Source organism: Calidris pugnax, unplaced genomic scaffold, assembly GCF_001431845.1.
Source record: "Calidris pugnax isolate Ruff unplaced genomic scaffold, ASM143184v1 scaffold70, whole genome shotgun sequence".
In the NCBI taxonomy this organism is placed as follows: Eukaryota; Metazoa; Chordata; class Aves; order Charadriiformes; family Scolopacidae; genus Calidris; species Calidris pugnax.
In genome coordinates, this window is record NW_015090862.1 from 268,369 (window position 1) to 289,308 (window position 20,940).

The 20,940-nt window shown below is 52.3% G+C and overlaps 1 long non-coding RNA gene across 1 annotated transcript in view; it reads left to right on the plus strand.

The window, feature by feature from the left end:
* The window catches only part of LOC106889419, an 86,476-nt gene extending 66,003 nt beyond the window's left edge, over positions 1–20,473 (plus strand). Inside the window, exon 3 of the long non-coding RNA XR_001412308.1 lies at positions 20,309–20,473. This is a non-coding gene — a long non-coding RNA (uncharacterized LOC106889419). The remainder of the gene's footprint in view (positions 1–20,308) is intronic.
* Positions 20,474–20,940: the final 467 nt, after the last annotated feature.

The following is a 20,940-nucleotide window of genomic DNA, read 5'->3' on the forward strand; positions in this document are numbered from 1 at the left end:
TGTGCAAGGAGCCTTGGGAGTGTCACTCCTTTGGCACAGCTCCGGGGCTCTCCTGCCAGCCTTGTGACGGCGTTTCCCGGTGTGCTGGCAAAGCATCCTCAGCTGCTGCTGCCCTGCTGCGTGGTGGGGGACCTCATGGTGCGTGGTGGGGAACCTCATGGTGCATGGTGGGGGACCTCATGGTGCGTGGTGTGTGGTGTGCGATCTCATGGTGCGTGGTGTGGGATCTCATGGTGCGTGGTGTGTGGTGTGCGATCTCATGGTGCGTGGTGTGGGATCTCATGGTGCATGGTGTGGGATCTCATGGTGCATGGTGGGGGACCTCATGGTGTGTGGTGGGGGACCTCATGGTGCGTGGTGGGGGACCTCATGGTGTGTGGTGGGGAACCTCATGGTGTGTGGTGTGGGATCTCATGGTGCATGGTGGGGGATCTCATGGTGCATGGTAGGGGACCTCATGGTGTGTGGTGGGGGACCTCATGGTATGTAGTGGGGGACCTCATGGTGCATGATGGGGGACCTCATGGTGCATGGTGGGGGACAGAGCCAACAGTGGTGGTCCTCTCATGGAGAAGGCAAGCCCTTCAGCCACTGCGGGTATTTAACACTGTCCTCATGCTGCCCGAGCCCTGTTCTGTCTGGTGGCAGAGATGCGCAACAGCCCTGAGGAACAAGTGCCCTGAGGAACGTGGATTTGAGGGACAAGGCCTCTCATCCCCTTCCCTCCAGATTTTAATGGCCATCTGATGTCTAGAAGTTGGCAGCAGAATGAAACCCCACCCTATATCCTCTTCCCTGTGCAATCTGTGCTTTGTGCCCACGAGGGGAGAGCTGTCACGGGTGCCACCAAGCAGAGGGACAATGCTTTACCAAACCCTCAGCACTGTCCGAGCTTTTAGGTCTTCCCTTGGACACAGCAAGGGCACAACTCAACCTTTGGGGGAAGGAAGGGCCAAAACACAGGGCAGGGTCTGCCCATGCTCTGGCGGAGCTGGGGAAGGAGAAGGAGGGAGAAGGAAAGGGCGGGGAGATAAAAGGAGGTGGTGGAGGGCTGCTCCCTCCAACGCATTTCCCATTAGGGTGGCTTGAACAGCCCATGGCGTCCCCTTGTTGCAGAAGGTAATGGGCTTTCTGCAGAGCTCTTTGCTCTACCAGGAGGGAATGAGAAAGCAATGTCAAATATATGTTTGAAATGTCAACAGAAGGGCCCTGCAAGATTGACTGCAGTCTCGTGAAATATTTAATTCTTTCTGTCCTTATGAAGAGAGATGTTATTCTGGATGAAAGATTTATACAGGGGGAGGAGGGCAAAGGAGGAAGGGAGAGAGAGGGGGAAGGGGCGTGCAGGGAGAGGGAAGGGACCGGCTGGCTCCCTCTCTCCCTGCTACCCCTAACCGGGTGCCTGTTTGATCCGTCTGCCTGTTACTCATCGCTGGAAACGTTGGATGTTGCTTCATTATCTCAGCCTCGTTTATTTCTATCAGCCCATCTTCCCTTTCTGCTGCCTTTATCTTCGCACAGATGTCTGTGGCAAAGCACGTGCCCGCCCGCCCGCCGGCCACCGAGCCCCAGGCAGCCCACCCCAAAGCACAGGGTGCCAGGAGCTGGGGACACCGGTGGCGGGGCTGGGGCCCTGGTGGGGTGGCCACGAGGAAGCCATCCACACCAAACAGTGACACGGGGGTGTCACGTTGAATACGATGCCCCTTTTCCAGGCCTGCAGGTTTGATGCTGCTTGAGGGAGAGGTTTGTTTTCCCAGGTGGGGTACTAGCATCTGATGCTGCAGATTTGGGGGGACACAACTAGGCTGAGGGGGACGGGGAGGGGAAGGAAAGCATTCTCCTTATCTCCTCCCTGCTCAGAGCACTCATCTGCTCTGCGTTCAAAGGCTCCCTGCCTGTCCATCTGCTTGGGGTCCTGTGAACAGCCAGGTACCTCTGGGCTCCAGAGGGACCTCATCCTGTGGGATGCTGTGACCCTCATCCTGTTCACTGCCTGTCCATCTGCTTGGGGTCTGCTGAGAGGGGAACCTCCTGTGAACAGCCAGGACCTCTGGGCTCCAGAGGGACCCCATCCTGTGGGATGCTGTGACCCTCATCCTGCCCCGCGTCCTGCTGCGAGCTCCCGAGGGTGACAGCTGACCCGATCGATGGGTCCTTCCTCACTCTCCCTCTCCGGCAGGGCTGGCACCCAAAGGGGTAGTGGGATGGATGTCTGCAGACATGCTCACCCGGAGCCTCCTGGGCAGCAGAGCTTAGCAGAGGCCTCTGGCATCTGTTGTAATGTCAATAACAGCGATAATCCATCTGAGGTCGCGTTAGTGAGGCCAGAACCAGCTGAGGAAGCATCTCCCCAGCCCTGCAATCCTTGAGATAGAAAAGAAACGAGTTCCCACCAGCAACAGGAACAGAGATGTAAAATTCCAATAGCACTAAAAGAAAAAAAAAGAAAAAAATCTTAAAAAAACCCCTTTTGATTCCACTGAATGGGGGAATTTTTTTCATAATTTCAAAACATTTTGATAGTTGCTTTTCATTTCTAGTTCTTTTTGCAAAACTGTAAATTACCTTAGATTTATTAACCTAAAAATTGATTTTCTTTCATTTCAAATGTGTCAAAAATGGGACATTTTGACCTTCTGAGCCTTTCTCCAGAATTTTTTGTGAAATGGGTAATTTGTCACAATTGATCCTTTTTTTGGAAGGCTTTGAATTTCAACCAACTGGTATTTACTGATGAAAACACACTTAGTTGACAAATTCCCAAACCAGCTCTTTTCAGGTGGTGGCTGTGATTTCAGGTTTCCAGAGCGGAGAAAGATTTTGGTACATGATTAGGAGCTTTCACATCCTGGGTGGGGACGCATCCTGCGAGTGGGCACCTCTCAGAGGGTTCCATGTCTCTGTACCTGCCTAGCTCAGCTTCAAAGTGGAGACCTGGAGCTGAAATGGGTGGTGGTGTCCCCTCTCGAGGCCCCTGGGCCACCCGTGTCCCCACTGTTCTCTGTGGTGCAGGGCAGAGCAGCTCAGAAACCCGCCGTTCCCCTCGCATCTCCCCACCGAAACCACACGCACCGGCATCGCTGCCATCCGAGCTGTTACACTCACTGCAGCGTTAAACCTTGATAAATGCCTTTAATATTTAATTGGCCTTTAAAAAACATAAATAGGCAGGATATTAAATGCAACTCCTCAGGCAGAATAAAGGCGGGTAATGTATGTTACCCAGCGACTGGTGGCATCTTTTGCAAAACGCACTTAATGTGGTTTGAGAACTGAGAGCTGGGGAAACCTTTCCTTTCCTTCTGCACGCCGAGGGGAGCGGGAAGCCGGCGGTGCCAGGGAAAGCCCTTTTCCTTCCACCCCGTGCCCCACAGCCATGCAGAGCACGCCGGGTGTGGAGTTTATAGGTGCTCGGACACAGGAACTTCACTGCAGAAATGAGAGGTGCGCCTTCGTTATGCACCCTCCAGGGTTCCTCTGGTGCCTGCTAACGAGATCACCAGAGGCCCCTCCTGCTCCAGCCTCCGCCTCAGCCAAGTGGGAGCTGTTAGTTCCAGCCATTAAAGACTGTTTCCTGAGGGTCCAGCAGTTGTTGTACAATTTGCAGTAGTAGATAGGGGCGAGAAGCACCGGAACATTCAGACGGGAAGACAGCAACGGAGCCAAATGAGGATGCTGAGTCCCAGGGCCGTGTCCCCTGTGGGTGACAGTGGTGGCAGTTCCTCCAGCCGCAGTGCATCGAGGTGAAGTGGTACCCGCTCAGGATTGTGCAGGATTTGCCTGCAAATTCCCACCTCCAGCTGTGCCAGGTTTCCATAGGACGTCGACTCCAGCCCCACACGTCCCGGCGTGAGCCCGTCCCTCGGGAAGTCGATTCCACTGCCCCACTGAGAAAAGAGATCAGGGTCCGGAGCTTGGGCCTGGCACTTGCTAAGAGCAAGTTGTGGACTAGAAAGCAGATGTGTGGGCAAATAACCCTTGGGAAAACTAAACTAAGCAAAAAAAGAGTCCCTACTCAAACATCTTTTGAAGTTCACAGGAGGTCCAACTGATGTGCTGAGGGAAAACTTAGGTTTTTAGGGAGGCTGGGGTTCAGTCATTCCCCCCCTCACCACCCGAGCCAGCAATCCTCACAGAGAAGATGGGAGTAATGCAAGGAGCATCTCCCCTGCCATCACCAGCACACTCGTCCGAGTCCTTCAGCATTGCCAGCACAAGTGGTGGGTGAACTTCTACACCTCTAGAGGCTGATTTTTCAATCAGCCGAGCACTTAAGCCTCCCAGAGTTCAGGTACTTGTCTCTCCGCTGCCACTCCTGCCTCTTCAGCGCGAACAAGTGGGCTGGAGATCCCCAGAGAGCAAACTCTGCTATGAAGTTGCTAGCGCCCGGGGCTCGCAGGTTGGGGGTGGCACGAAAATAGCCGTTCTTTGAGCTCAAGCTCCCTGTTGTTCACCCACAGCAGCGTCTCAGCCACCACCAGCTTCTTCTAAATATGGAGAAATGCTGCAGGCCATTCGGCAGCGGCGCCAGGGAGCTGCCACTAAACACACGGGAATAATGATCCCGCTGCTGGGCGGCCCTGGAAGAGCGGAGATGTCGGGAGGGAGCGGAAGCAGCAGCAATAATAAAAGAAGGAGAGATCTGGCAGGGAAAAGCTTGATCTGAGGGCTAGGTGACAGGTCTGGCGGGGCTTTTCCTGCGCAGGCTTGAGGGAGGGACCTGGGACTTGTTGGAGGGAAGGAAGAGGCAGGAACAGTTTACGCCTCACCTGGACGGCATTCAACCCACCGCAACTATGCCTTCGTGCGCAGCGGGGAGATCCCTTCTGCTCTTCCTCTCTCCAGATGGAGCAGGCGGGGGTGGCACGCAAGCCTGGATCAGGCAGCTCCCGCAGCCATGCCCTGGGGCGCAGGCAGTCCCTGTCTGCCCTCTCCCTGCCACCTGCCCGGGTCCGAGCCTGGCTGCCACCCTGCACCTACTGGCAGAGCGGCGTTTCCCACCTGGAGCAGAAGCAGGGTCCTATGGGACTTGCTACACACATGCTGGTCCTCCTTCTCTTGTGAAGTTCCTCAAAACCCACCCAAAAGCAACATGGAAGAAGTCAGCATAGTCCGGCAGGAGCTGGCAGCATCCACCTCTCTAGCCTTTTCCTTTCTTCACTTTTATTCTCCCTCTTCTGCAGAACCAAAACATTTTGGAGACTCTGCACTCTGTGCTAGCCTATTATTCACAGAACCTCCTATCTCCCTGCTTCAGGATGCTGCCTGGATCCGACCAATTACCAGCTCCCTTGATGTATAACACCATAAAACCCTTAACCTCATTATAGAAAATTTCTTTTGAATGGCCTTTAAAAACCATCTCATTACACAGGAAGAACTGTAATTACCTTTAACAAGACAGAGATATTGTGCGAGCGAGTGCGTTTGGGCTGTCAAAACAGCAGCGGTGGGAGTTCATCTCCAGCCGGTTTCACCACAAGGGCAAACACTTTGTAATTCCCTCCCCTGCCCCGCGCTTCATCCTGGCCCTCCTCCTGCTTCTCATTCCTCCCTTCTCCACGCCTTTGCTGGGCAAACACAACTCCTTGCTTGGCTCCAATTTCCAAGATAAAGCCCATCTTCCCCAGGTCTCATCCCTCTAACGCTCCTGGTCTCTGCAGTCTCTGCAAAGCCTGTCCCTGCTCTGAGATAACGCATGGTCAATGCTGTCCAAGGGCTGCTGGTGCCCCTGCACTGAGGATTGGGCTTGGCCAAGTGGAGCCAAGGAGGAGGTGACGATGTGGCTCCCAGGACCTGCCATTGCCATGGCCCCACGGTGCCCGGGCTGCAAGGACGACACAGCCTTTCCCGAGCAAGGCTACATGGATTTAACAGGGAGCGCTGAAAGCCACTTTGCTGCCTTCCAGGCAAGAAGACAAATGCTTTTTTCTAGGGCAAAAATCCTGTCTCAGCACCTTCCAGCTTTGGCCTCCATTGACCTGGAGGGCAGGGGTCCGTCCCATGAGCTTGGTGGGGTTTGGCTTTTTGCCGCCATGTTACAGCTCACCCTCAGAGGGGTTAAGTTGTTTTCTTTTCCCCACGCATGTGACTCAAAAGAAGATATTTTTTTCCAAACAAAAATTTTTCCATCCCATCTGTCACTAATGTCAATGCACTCCTTTGCCCAGATCCAGATTTTTTTTTTTTTAAAAAAAAACACCCTAAAAATCTAACATTATTTTAGAAAAATCTGAGTACGTGTTGCCAGAGCTGTGATATTTTCCATTCCTCGGAAAAGAGCTGTTGCAGTTTTTAACCCTCCATGTTCCTCCCAAGCAGCTCCACCACCCTCGGTTCTGCCCCTGCCTCCCTGGTCCCTCCTGCAGTGTCTCTGCCTCTGGCTTCGTTATTTCTGTCCTGGAAAAAAAAAAAAAAAACCAACCAAAAACCTCTGGGTTTTTTTCTGGGTGTGTTTTCACATTGAGAAAGGAGAAGCCTGTCAAGTGCCATTGACCCATTTCCAGCATGTCTAACCCCCGGCAGCCCTGGCAGGGCTCACTCTGATGTTACGCGTTGATTCTGTGATAGAGAAAGAGCTTTTAGCATGTATTTCTCCAGTTTTTGAACATCTGAACATTTATCAACAACATCCAGTCAGGGGCTGGATGCGGAGGGCAGCCAGCCCCATGAGGCCCGTGAGGGAGCGTAGGCCTCGGCCAGGCGGGAGCCGGCCTGACACGACTAAACTGGAACTGGTCTCCTCACAGCAGCCTCCCAGCACTGGTTGTGCTGCTGGCTGTACTGGGAAATGGCACCAAAACCAGTATGGGGACTGGGGTGGCTGCCCGGAGGCAGCACAACCTGTCCAGCAGCCCCCGCCATGAGTGGCTCATCCCCGAGGGCACAGGGACCCCCCCTCACATGGACTCCGTCACTTTGTCTGGCCACGCTGCCAAAATATGGTCATCTTTTGCCATGGAGAGGAGGAGAGGAGGAGAGGAGGAGAGGAGGAGAGGGCGGACATTGGGAGCCCAGCTGCTGTGAGGCAAGCGAATTGCTGAAAGACCTTAATTGCCCTAAGCAGCCCCACCTGGAGCCTCCACCTGACCCTCTCTTAACCCCTGCTCCAGGAGCCACATTTAAGCTCAGGGCTGGGCACCTCACTCCTTCCCTGAACTTCAACGTGGGTGGACGTGTCTCCTTTTGCTCCAGTCTGAGCTTGTTGCGGTTGATGGACCTGGCTGCAGCACCAGCCTTTGCCTGTGGTGTCTGGAGCCATAGGTCTGTGCCCCTATTGTGGAGGGTACCCTCTGCTCCTGGCTCACCTTCCCTAGGAGAGCAGCCAGCCCTCGCCGCTTCAGGGGATGTGTTTTGAAGCCACTCGGTGAGTTTTTACCCCATGGTAGAAGGCTGATAGCTTAGCTCTGGAAAGGTATGGTCTTTCCTATCACCTCCCTGTTAGCAGCTGCCTGGTTGAGTTGTTGGAGTGTTGGAGTTGGGCTTCCTCAATGTACTGTGCTCAGGGCTCTGGGTGTGTTGAGGGCCAGCATGGAGAACCAGGCTGGCTTTACATGTGTTATCCACCTGTGGTCATGCTCCTGGGTGCTTTCTTGGGGCTGGAGCCTGTGTCTGGGAGGAAGGTGAAGCCTTTTGCTCTCTCCTCTCCGGAGCAGGCAGAGGGGGTGGCAGGTTTTCAGGGAGGGGGTATCATGCTTTTATTTCATGTAAGATGGCTAGGCTGGACTGTGGTTGAGCAAAAGGCAGTGAGTGAAGCAGCTGTGCTGTTTGTGTGTGTGCTGTCCCTGCCCAGCAGAGTGCTGTGTTTGCCCGCCTGCCCAGCAGCCTGCTAGCAGGGCTCCATTTCCCTTTCACTCCCCCAAATGCCTCAGGGGAGGCCTGGACTCCAGACAGTCTCCTCTTACAGCTACTAAAGTAATCATCTTAGGTAGCTGCCTTCCTAATCCCAGTGTGCCAGAGGCTCTGAGAGATATTCTTGGTCCTCTCCCTGCTGGCACCACTCAAGTAGGAGCCTCAGGGCTCTCCATCAGGCCACTGGTGACCATTTCTGCAGCCTCTCCCCCTTCCTGGGCTCTGTGGGGTAGGAGCACAGCCCTGGATTGAGCTCTTCTGGGTTGCAGAGTATTTATTTCAAGTATCTGTAGGAAGCCTATTACAGGGTGCTTTCCTGGGCAAGTCTTCTTGGAGCAACAGTCGGTCTGGTTGGGAGCAACCGTTGGTCTGGTTGGTGGGGCCAGGGACACTGTGGCAGGATCTTTGCCTCAGGGGCATCCCCATGAAGCAGGTCTTGGTCTGCAGCCTGTGTCAGCCGAGGAGTGTTCCTGTCCCCCTATAACCGCCCTCCTGAGAGCAGCCTTGCTCAGCCTCAATATCTCTGACCTTTTCAGTGTTGTGCGGTGGCATTGGCTGCTGGAGCCGCCTTCGGCTCTGCTCGCTGCTTAATGGGCCTGTGGGGATAGAGGGGAAATGGGCAGCCAATAAAAATACAGAATATTGAAAAGGTCAGTGCTGTTTGGTGTGAGACCATAACTCACAAAACTTCTGAGGCATTGAATCTCCTCTCGCTGCCAGCCCTTAGTTGCATTTGCTGTGGGGCTGGCTTGCATGGCCCTTCCCAGAGCATGGGGTAAAAGACTCAAGCTGGGCTCTTTTGGCAATGGTGAGCTTTGTAGGGATGCAATACCTCTGATTTTGCACACTGGTGGCACCTCTGCAAGCTTTATTGGAGAAATCCTTCTTCTGAAAGTGGGCTTTGCTTTCAGCCTCCCTGTCTGGAGGGATTGATGCCTCTGTGACTGGGGTGTTGCTGATATTTTTTGCGAGCAGGTTCCTGCCATGATCACAAAGGCAGGGAGCTGGACAGTTAGGTAACTGGTTGGGGTTGTTCCAGTGTTGTGCGGTGGCAGGAAGGGACCACAGAGCTCCTGAAGAGTACATGGTCCTGCTGGGTGCAAGGAGCTCCTGCTCAACCCAGATTGTTGGCAGCTGAGGGTGCATATTGTCAGATGACTGGCTGGTTTTTCTGTGCCCCTTTCTTTGGCAGCTCACCTATGAGGGGTGACCTGAGCCTCTACTGCTTGCTGACAAGGGCAAACCTCTCCTGAAAAGCTGTGCTGGTCTAGCAAATGTGTCCTTTCTGCGGGTGGGGAGTGAAACATGCATGCAAAAGTTCTCCAACTGACTCCACTTCTCCAGAATTAGCACAAGAGGGAGTCTCCCCTTTCTGCCTCTGACCCCTTCTAGTTCTCCACCTCTGTCCCAGCACATCTGTCTACTTGTCCTCTGCCACAGGCCACCAGATGGTGGGGACCTCACCTCTCAAGCCAAGGTACATTGGATGGCCCTTTGTGATGGCAGAGCAGGGCCCAGTGATCTTGCCATATGCCTGGCTATGGAAACATGCTGCAGGCCTGACAGATACTGGGAGCAGAGGCCTTTTAAAAACCACTTATTTCACCCCACCAAAACCATCATGACAACTTGCTGCTGAAGGCACCATACTAGCCCTGTGCCGTAATGACAGTTACTGGAAAATATCAAACAGCACTTTGTGCAGTTCCCTTTCCTGTGGGCAAGAGGCATTTGGAAATGACAATTCATTGAGTTTAGGAGTGAAAATTTTTAAGCACTGGAAGTGAAAACAAAGGAGCTGGGGGAAATTGTGGGCCGGTGCCAGGCAGGCAGCAGCCAGGACTGTGCCCTGGCACTGCAGCAGGTCTCGCCCTGGATGCTCCATTCCTTGTCTGGTCGCTGATTTCTCTGTGGACTCTATGCCCAGTGGTTGGGGCTTGCCCAGTTTTCTGACAGAGGAGACTGAGTGTTTTATGCCACTTCCTTTGGTTAAACGTGATGACTGGATTATCCCAGCAGCCGTGCTCCTGCGTGCCCAGCTCTTGTGTGCACCCAAACCCCGGCTATGGGCACTGTGGATGTCTGCCCAGCCTGGCGCTTTTTACAGCTCTTAGCTTTGCTATTTCAGGTCTTCATGTGGTGTCCCGGGGACAGTCTTTTGTGTGACGTGTAGTTCAGTAAAAATGTAATGTGTTGTTTTAGGGTTTTATTGCTTTTATGCAGCACTAATGTAATGCTATTCAGAGAGCTTTGGCATGCCTATTAGCAGCTGAAGTGGAGTAAAGGAAGGATGTTCTTCCTCTCCAAGCCCATCATCTTCCCCTCTTGATGCTCTTAGCCATGATATAGTGGTTTAAAGGAGACAACTTGTCTCTGTTAGCACTCAGTGAAAAACAGTCAATGGGACTGTTAGAAGTGATTATGGATTGGCCTTGTTTTTAAAAGGGATCTGAAATATTTGCCCAAAGTCCCATTGGAGCATTTTCAACTCTTGTGAAAACCTTCTGCTAGACAACTTGTTTCTTTTCCCAACTTTTGGGATCGTGCTCTCAGATTTGGGGTGACCTCCGTGAGGAACTGCAGATGTTCATAAGGGCTTTAGGAGGTGTCATCAGTATGTGTCACAGCCCCCTGCAGCTCATGAGGAGGCTGTCAGGCCTTAGCTGTGTGCTGGATGGGGTTAGAAACACTTTCCTCCCAGGGATTCCCCTGATTCAGGGTAGGACTTAGCTTATGTGTCTAACTGCACCCAGATCAGCTTCATCCAGGCTGTTCCTGGGCAGGGATGTTGCCCTGAGAGCAGAGCTTTGTGCCCCTGTCCCACGTTGCTGCAGTAAGGAGCATGAATTTACGTGTGCGTGGGTGCTTCCAGCCGGTTGTTAAGCCGCTGTTATTCTGGATTGGCTCTTCAGCATCTTGCTGGCTTGGACCCCTAGCAGTTAGTAGTTGTAATACCTAATTTAAGTCTAATGGCACTCACTCAATCTGCAGTTCTCAGAATGTGTAAGTGACATAGATTAATATTACACAGGAAAAAGTCAAGCTTCCAGTGCGAGATCAATAGATCATAACTTGGTGACATTTGAAAATACATCTTATTAGCAGTTCATATTTTGGCACTTTCCATATATTCCCATGAATCCCCCCCCCCTCCCCTGCTGCCTCAGGGATCTACTGTGCGTGTGGTTGCTGATGGCATCAGAAGTCCTGTGAAATAACATTGCATGTGCTGGATGCCATTTTGTGGCTTTTATCTCATGGAAAATAAATGCCCTGATGGAGAGAGGTGGGAGTGCTGTTGGTGACTGCGGTGCAGTGACCAGGAGCCATTAGCATCTTCCAGCTGTAATGATTAGGGCTTTTTTCTGAGCTGGTTCCAGGGCATCTGCCCCAGCGGGCACCTTGCCCTTGACATTGTGTGGTGGTGCTGCTGTCACCAGCCTTCATAGAAAGGTGAGGCTGGGAGAGCAAAGGGAGCCCGTGGTGGCCCTCCTTTGAGGGTAGAGGCTCCCTGGAAGGCCAACACATACCTGTGTGACCTGGACTGTGCTGTTGATAGGTGAGCAGAGGCTTTGTGCTTTGAGGCCACAAACTAGCACCTTTAACCAGCATTAATGAGGAAATGTAATATGAGGGACCCCTCCACACACACACCACCATGGCAGGGCACGTCCTTGCTTGGCAGTGACCCTTCTCAGCCCCAGAGTATGGTGATCTTTGCACAGAGGCCCTTGTTTGACAGCTTGAAGTGACTTCTTCAAGGACAGGGCTCAAGGTACAGGCTGAGTCTGTCTGGACTCTGGACTGGGAGCTCCTGTAATTCCTGTGCTTATCTCCTTCTTTTCCCACGTGCCGCGGATGGTGCCGGGCTGATTTGTCTGCGTGAGTCAGGCTCTTTGGCAAGGAGTTCAGAGCTGAGTTTTGCAGCCAGCTGTAATGATATCTCTTCAGGGCACGCACATGCATGTGCATGCACCTCTCCCTCACATGCCTTGCTCTGCTTTCTCCTCCTTGGGAGGAAGCTAATCTCCTCCACAGCCCTCACCCAGCAGAGCAGATTAGAGCAGCCCTGGGCTCCTCCTGTGCTGGGGAGGAATTGCCAGGATCAGAGGTTTGGATCGTAGCTGTGGGGGATGATCCCTCTTTCAGTAAGCCCGGCTGAGAAAGGTGGCGTGCGGTTATTCTGCATCAGTGAAATATGCTAGAGAAGATGCACTTTTCTCCTGTCCCCAGAGTCCAAGGGAGCTGTGCTGAGTTGTGCTCAAATGGAAGATGCTTGTGTACACTTCTGTAAGCAATGAAGTGACTCAGGTTGCCCACTCAGTCTTCTCTTTCCACAGACTGTTCCCAAAGTCCCTCCGGATGTGTCTGAAGCATCCTAAATAAGACCTGTGCGCGCTGTGCTCCGAGGTGGAGGCTGTACTGAGATGCTCAGAAAAAAAAAATAGGCCACTGCTTTTCTCACGCAGGCAGGCATTTAAAGATCCTGTGCGGGAGGAGTGTGGGCATGCGGCTAAATCAGAAGTGAGGAGCCGTCCCCTCCTTTGGCACCTCACCTGCCTTGCATGAAATGGGGACATTTTGAAGCCAGGCTGCAGGCTGGCTGGCTTTTTTTGGTAGCTTTCTTGGTGGAGCTGGCTTTGTGCAGTGCTCCTACCATCCAGCAGAAAACGCTAGGGAGAAGTAGCTTACTTTTTGCCTTGCTTTTCTGGCGAGGATTTCCAAAATGGCTCAGTTTAGGGTATTTTTTTTTTTCCTCTGCTCTTAGAAAAGTGAATGGCAAAACTGGCTTGCCCAAAGTGGGATGAGGTAATCGAACTCACAGGAATCCCTGCCTCACTCCCCTGATCATTTCCCCAGCCAGATGCCCAGGCAAAGCATCTATCTTTGTCTTCCAACCTGAGATGCTGTCTCCTCGCTAATTAAATGAGGAATATCATCTCTTTATATTTCTGTCAGCTGATTTCAAATTAAAAAGGGACCTATAGGACCACGAAGAACTTTATCTTCCCTTTGGGAATCACCCTCCTTTTTATTTAAGTTTTTTTGCAGGCTGATAATTCCATCTGAAGGTCTCCTGTGATACTGCGGTAACCCTTGGATGTGATTCAAGTGCATCCTGGCCCCCGGCGTGTGCTCATTGCCTCCTAATTGCTCTAAATAAGTTGGGAATGATGAAATTAAAGTGCCATTGATATCAGGCGGCCCTGCCACACTGCAGTTACAGGCGTGTGAGGGAAGTGTGGACAGATGGGGAGATGTTAGGATAATAGGTATTAAATGCAGATTTTACCCTGTTTGGGACCCCTGTCCAAGCACAGTTCAATTTCTCAGTGCAGCAAGTTTGGCGGGTTCCACGGTGGTGCCCCTGCTGAGCGTTTGGCACAGGTTGGGTAGGTACAGGACATAAACCTGAATGACCTCCCTTGGTTCCCCAGAGATTCCTAGATTTTGTACTCTCCGGGGGCAAAATACACAAAATAACCCTGAGGCCACGCAATGTCCCCAGTGTATAAATCCTCAGTTGCCAGCCCTTGGGGCAATGTGATCAAACTGAAGCAAGTAGGTGTGGGCTGTTGGGGTTCATCAAACAGGCAGGGCTTGTGCTTATATTCACTCCCTTAATCTGTAATGGACTGACAGCTTGAGTTTTGGGTTCTCTGGCATTGAACCCAGAAGAGAGTGGGGTGTCCTCTTACCCTGGCATGCGGGAAAGCGTGCCTGGGAGCGGCATTCCCTGCTCCTGCCTGCCTGGAAAAGCAGCCCTAGCCCCGGTGTGGGGACAGCACTGTGAGGGATGGTGGCAGGGAGGATGTGGGAGACAGCGGGGCTGGGAGCTGCCCTGGGGAGAGGCTGAGAGCTGGTTAGTGTCATTCAGTAGCTGCTCTTGTGATCTGCTCACCTGGAAATGCTGCTGCCTTTCGTTTACTTTGCTCTGAAAGGAAAGAAACGTGATTTTTTAGCATATGTAGTCAAAGGGAAAGAATGACACCTTGTTTTTTGGCTGGTAGTGTTATTGCATCCCCCAAGAGCAGAGGGGCCTGGATAGGACCTGAATCTGGATCATAAGCAAAGGCAGTTTTGTGACAATCTCTTCCCAGCCAAAATAGACTCAGCGTGTAACCCATGGGGTGAAATTCATCCAACTCATGGGGCAGGAGACCAGCAATTCAACACTCATCCCCGTGACAGTATCCCATCCCTGATCCTGCAGCGAGAGCTGCCTGGATGTGGTAACGCCATGCTCAAGAAGAGCACCTTGGGCCAAAACACCTCGTTTTTGGAGCCTGCAGGGGGTGGCTGGTCCCAGAGCTGCAGATGAGGATAAGCTTCACCAGTCTGCAAGCACTTGTGTGCTTGTGCAGCCTTACAGGTGTGTTCAGTTTTGTGACTGCGCAGTTAATGGTTTTCTGAAGATGGATGGCAGGTACAGCACAGCAGTTTTCTTTCCAAAAAAATGCCAATCATTTTAATCACTTGCCTAAGATTTGGGTCAAGTCCAGCCACCTGGCTTTGGATAATAACTCTCCCAAGCCTTCTTGAACAAGTCTTATGAAGCATCGGTGTTATCAGGCCACTTGAAATGGATGGGAGGCATGCTGACATGGCAGCCAGCTGGCCCACAGGATGGATGGCTGGGTGCAAAGTGATGGAAAGTTACATTTGCTCAGTCTGAGCCAATTCTATTCCTGTAACTGTCCTTGGCTGTGAATTCGGCTTCCCCGTGGCTCACTGGATGCTCACCTGGGGGCCTGTTGCACAGGCTTTGGGTTGAGATGGCAGGATCCCTTGCTCTGGGCAGCCCTCCAGGCTCAGGGCTGATCTTTCAGAGGAGTTCAGGACCTCTAAATTCCACCTGTTACACGTTTAAAGGCCAAAGGAAATAATTAATGACCCGCTGGTCCGAGCTGCTCCACAACAGAAGCCAGAATGTCTCCCCTGCTGATTCTTTTTTCAAGTGCAGTAACTCTGGGTGCACTCAAGCGTGTGGTTCCCAAAGATATGGGAGTTGTGGGGTCTTGCCTCTGCTGGCAGGCAGGAGAGGTCTCTGTGGAGCTCCAGAGAAGCATCCATCTGTTCCTGGCTGGGGCATTTGGAGCAGCCCTTTGGGTAAGGGTGCTCCCGGTGTAGCATGAGGCATCATGGGCACTGCCCTCATCCTGCAGGAGGTGTTTGCAGGTGACTGTGAATTCCTACAGGCAGGAACCCCCTGGGGTTTGGGTGTTAATGCGTTAACTTTCTCAAAAAGGATCTGCAAGCTGCAGGGATGTGAGCATGGTGCCATTTCCAGTGAGTGAGGGGGCCAGCCTTCCTGGTGCCCGGCACCCCGCAGTGCTGCTGCCCTGCTCAGGGGTGCCCTCCCACCCATTGCTGCCCTTCCCTCTGCTCGGGTAGAAATGCCATCCCCTCCAGTCACAGCCCCTCCACAGTTGTGCTCACAACCCATCAGGCTGAATTATTGACTAAAGCTAGTGCGTGTGCTGGTTGGTACATCACGCTGCGACCTTGAGATCCCCTCTCAGCACACCCTTTGTGTTGGCTGGAGCCGAGTTAATCCCTCTCTCCTTGTCCCGTGTGTGTGTGTCTTGTTCATCTCTACTCTTGCCTTGTCTTCCTCTGCTTCTCCTTCCCCTCAGCCACTTCCAGGAGGTGACTGCTTCCTGGCTCCGTGCCTTGGGCTGGGATAAATCCATGCCAGCTCCCACCAAGAGCCATCCCCTTCTCTGCCTGGCTGAGCACAGCATGGCACATCCCTGGACCTGCAAGGAACAGGTCCTGGTGCCACTCATCAGCAAACGAGCTGGGCAATGCCATGGCACTGGGGAAGAGGGAAAGCACAGGGCATGGCTGGCTGATCCGTGCAGGCGTGCTGGGTTTTGGGCAGTGCTAAAGTTGGCTGTTCCTGCCGGGCAAGGAGAGGGAGGAAGGAGCAGCACTGGGTGGGAAGCCCTGGTGAGCTGGGCTTGGCATGGACGTGGGAGGAGGAAGGGAGTGGTGTTGGCTGTTCCCAGGAGGAGGCACAGGAGCTGTCACCCTGTGTGACCCCCCCCCTTTTTTGGCAGCTGCAGTCAGCTTGGCTATCAAGGGCAATGAAAAAGGCTGAGTGGGCACCAGGGCTTGTTTTACCACCAGGAACTGCTTGATGCTTTAGGTAACTGCCTTGCTGGTCTGTGCTGTGCAGAGCCTGGGGGAGGCTTGTTCTGGGGGAGCTTCATTTCTGGGGAGCAGGTCCCTTGGGCTTGCTCCAGCTGAGTGGTGTCCTGGTGGTGGTAGGACAGTTTGTCACACCAGGACTCTGCTAATTGGACCAAGCTTCAGTATCCTTCCAAACAGGGCAGGTCTGAGACCCTGACTGGCACTGAGCAGAGCAGGTCATTATTGATCCCCACTTGCCCCAGATGCTCCAAGATATACTGGCATTGCCCTGCAAGGCAGTAGGTGGACGGATGGATTTGTTTTCCTGTCTTGATCCCTCATGGCTGAGATTTCATGGAAGCCTTTCACCCAGAGGTGAAGTCACTCACCGTGGCCACCTTTAGCAGCTGCTTCTCTGCATTGTGGGTTGTAAATGTCCTCGTAATTTAGTGCCTGCAGTGCACTAAAGCAGCAACCTTAGCACAGCCTCTGCATAATAACTTGAAGAGGCTCTAGATACTTTGCTCTGGCACAAGGCTGTGCTCCTTGACTGCTGTAGCCCCAGTGGCTGGTGCCTCTGCCACCTCTGCTGTGTGCCACAGCCAGGGCTGCTCCTGGAGGTGACAGGAGGGGCTGGTACCTCTGTCGTGTCTGTGCATGGGATGAGAGCAGGAGCAGATGGCAGCAGGATCCTGCCCCTGGGGTCAGAGATGCTGCAGGGCTCCCCGCATGGCTCTGGGGTCCTGCCCCATCCCCATCTGAGCAGACACCAGGCTGGTTACTGAAGCACCGTGCTCCTCCTCGCTTGCACCAGACTTGCTCCTCTGCCCCACCACCAAGGCTCCCCACAACTTGCTTCTGAAAAATAATTCCTTGTTACATAGAGATGTTTAGCCTAATCCAGCCAGGCAGGTCAGGCCAGGCAGCAATGCACTCGCTTCCCAAATATTTCATTTCTTTCGGCTAAACTTGCTAGTGAAAGGTGTTTTTTCTCCTGCACAGAAGAGAATAACAACTCTGACCTTGAGGAGAAAAAGGATGAGGGTTTGGAGTTTTCTTGCTTTTTTTGTTGCTATTTTTCTTGCAAAATATTCAAGTTGAGAGGGATTTTTTGCTTAAACAATTTATGCCCAGTGGATAGATTTATTCCGTTCAGCTGCCAGCCACAAAAAAGCCCCGTTATTCCCTGTGGCATGCCTTTTTTTTTTCCTCAATACTCATAAATACTCATTGCTAAATCTGAGTTTCTATTCCTTGCAAACGTGAGCAACCAGGTACTTCTGCCCCATTCCTAATGCTGGACATGGCTCCTTGTAGCCACCTCTCCTCCTTTGCTGGCCTGGCGCTAGGTAACCTGAGTGGTGCTCAGGACCTGCTCCTAAATCTCCCTCCCCATGCCTGGTCCCATTCTGCTCCCTCGTTATTTCCGTCTCGCAGGGACAAAGGCTGTGTAAAAATTGCTTTTTTTGAATGTCCTGGCACCAAGAGGTGCTTTGTAGGCAGCACTTCCAAAATCCCACCTGGCTGCTACCTCCCACGCTCCTGCTCCCAGCCAACACCCCACTGTCCTGGGTTTTAGCAGGAACCAGGCAAAAATGGATTTCCAGGCTGGCTGGGTGGTTTAGCATCATTCTTTTAAGGGAGAAGGAGAAAATGTGAAGGTTTGGTTTCGTTCTGAATGATTTATTTGAATGTGGCAGAAATGCAAAGTGAGTGTTTGGGCTTGACAGCAGAGTTTGTTTGGATTTGGGAGTGGAAAAAAAAAAAGAAGAGATTCTTAGAATGAAAAGTGGGCTCAGAGGGAGGGGAAAAAAAGGGAGACTTTCTTTTAAACATGTCAAAACTGGCTGCTTTTAATGCAGACTCATCACTTAACGCTCTTTTCTGAAACACTGTTCTATAATACAAGGCATGTTTGCCAGGGCTGGCATTGCTGCAGCCGTGGGGCTCGCTGGGGAGTTGAGCTGTGGTAGCTCCAGAGCTGGTGTGGCACCACCTGCCTGCCTCAGTTTCCCTTGTCTGCAGCTCATCTGTGAGTTTTGGGGAGCTTTGGCTGCCTCACCTCATCCCTACCAGGGTGGGCTAATGCAAGGGACCCTTGTGCTGCTGCAGCTCAAGAGATTGAATTGAGGTCTGGGCTGAGATCTGCAGCTCACTGCTGCAATGAGCTTGGAGACATAGCATCCCCCTCGCTGATGGGCAGCTTGCTGGCTCTGTTTCAAGCGCTTTTGATTTTCTTTAGAGCTCGTGTTTCTCAGCCTGCTCACCTCTCCACTAGTGCAATGGTTTAGGAACAGATGGGCTTAATTTCCGATTGCCGCCCCCTGAACTTGGGAGGCGGTTTGAGTTTGGAGCAAGTCTGCCTCTTATTCCATGTGACTCCATCCGGCAGGCTCCAGGTCTGCCTTGCCCCTGCGGACATGTAGCCTCTCGTACTGAGGACCTGGCAAAAACCTTTTATTTTGTGCCAAGGAGAGCTCTCTGAAGTAAGATTTTCTCTCTTAGCAGATAACTCTGTCTCTATGTTACCTTAGCAGTACCGACGGCTGAGCATCATCTTATGGTCTGATACTGTTGAGATGCTTAGTCTAAGCTTCATCTAATCCTCTTTCATCTAGCAATCAGGCTAGTGATCTTGCAAAAACAGGTTTTCTGACACCAGTCTTGGCATTTTGTGGTGCGTGCTCGTGCTGGAGGGTAATGCTCCTGCAGCATCTCAGCGCTGCTGCCCCTGGATTGAGCCAGAGGCAAAAGGCAAACAAAAATGAACCTCAGTTTCTAACCTGAACTCTGTACCAGACTTTTGCATCTCAGGTTTACGTGTGAGGTCTTGCTTTCATAGGATTTTGTGGCATGTGGCCTCCTTACCCAGCTTCCTGTGGAACATAAACCAGGTTTTAATCCAACCCAAAATCATGATAATAAAAGATTTGGGGGTTTTCTTGGGGATGTCCTCCTGCATCTGACCTGTTTTGTTCCTCTGCTGCACACTGTTCATGCACCCCAGGAATCCTGCGGCTCTTTGGGGAATGATAGGAGTCACAGTGCTTGGCAAGGAAATGCAGGGTCTTGGGACAGCACTGGTGGGTAATTTGGGAGAGGAAGAGAAAGGAGGATTAAAGTAAACTTAAAATATTTCCTGTGTGTTGAGGCCCCGAATTCAGGGCAGAATTTGGGGCTGCTGGATTTTGCTTTTGCTTGAAAACTCTTGAATGCACCCCAGGAATCCTGCGGCTCTTTGGGGAATGATAGGAGTCACAGTGCTTGGCAAGGAAATGCAGGGTCTTGGGACAGCACTGGTGGGTAATTTGGGAGAGGAAGAGAAAGGAGGATTAAAGTAAACTTAAAATATTTCCTGTGTGTTGAGGCCCCGAATTCAGGGCAGAATTTGGGGCTGCTGGATTTTGCTTTTGCTTGAAAACTCTTAAAGAGGGAACTTTGCAGTCAAAAACCTGATTCCAGCTTGCTGGAGGTGGGAGGACAGGGAACTTTGCAGTCAAAACCTGATTCCAGCTTGCTGGAGGTGGGAGGTTTGTGTGTGTGGTTCAGGGCTCCATTGCGTTGTCCTCCAGCAACACAATGTCACCTAGAAACCAAGCTGGGAGACAAGCCTCTGGGTGTAGGGATGGAATGACCTGGCTGTGGTCCTGGGGGAAGGCAGTTCCTGGGACTAGCAGCCAGGACCACCCTCCTGTGGCCTCGGGGCATGGGAGAGGGGCCATGGGCTTTGCTGGAAGAAGGATCTGCTCAGCCCTGAGCTGGTTCCCAGGTGGTGGTTAGAGCTCATCCCTAGGATCTGATTTTGGCCAGTTCTGAGATGAACATCATCCCTCCCTGAGCAAGGGAGGTCAGCTGGGCAAAGCCTTCCTCAATGTTTGTCTGCCCCTGCTCCTGTGGTGTGGGCTAGTTGAAATGATTGATGGCCATGGCTGGGAGGGAACAATTCTTCCTGGAGATGCTCTCCAGCAGGGCAGGTTCCTCAGTTTGGGTTTGCTGCGGGTGTGGTACTTAGGATGTTCTCCTGCTTATCTCTTGTGAGGCCATGGCATGGAAAGCCCTGTGCTGGTGAGCAGGTGGGCTATTACACCATGAGAACAGGGCAAGAGGAGATGAAAACTGCTGCATGGGGGGGAGTAGAGTCAGGGAACAGACCTGGCACCAGCCAACCAGCGATCCAGAGATGAACGCTGCCACTACCTTGCCCTAATCCCTTAGCTGTGCTTGGCCTCAGCCTCCCCAGACCTCCCTCCTTTTCTGCCTAGATTGTGCTGGAGGGAGAAAAATTCATCTTCACACTCTTCCTCATCCTGTCTTGCAGGGCTGCGCGTCCAGAACTGAGCGAGGTGCCCCGCTGCTCCGCGTTGGGTCCCATGAGACAGGCAGGACCACCCTGTCCTTCCCACCCGGGGCCGCAGCACCCCCCTCTCCCTCCGCTGCACGGGAAGCCCCTCCAGCACCCGAAACGAAGCTGCAGAGGTCTGCTGCCACGGTAAGACCTCCCTGGGCTTTTGCTTTCCTTTCTTGTGATGCTTCTCTGCTGTAGGACATGCTAGAGGGTTCTCCTTCCCTCCCCTCTGCAGCAGGATGCACTGTGTGTGGGGTGTACACAGGCCTGCAAAAAAAGGCTTCCACCAAACAGCTTATGCACCGAATAATTCAGGTTTCAGTCAACAGAAAGAGCTCACGAATTCAGGTTGTATTTAGCAAGTGGTTTTGGCTGGGGAAAAAAAGTGAAACACTGAAAAGTTTCATTTTGACATTTTCAAAATGAAACCTTTCAGCCATCTGTTTCGAGATGACATTTCATTTTGAATTTTTTTCTAGTTTTTTTTTTTTTCTCCAGTGTGGGGGGAAAGCCACCTACAAACAAAATGAAAGCTTCACTTCAGACCAAACAAGATGTTTGATTCAGCCCCGGATTATTGCTGGGGTTTTAAAATTTGGCAAAGT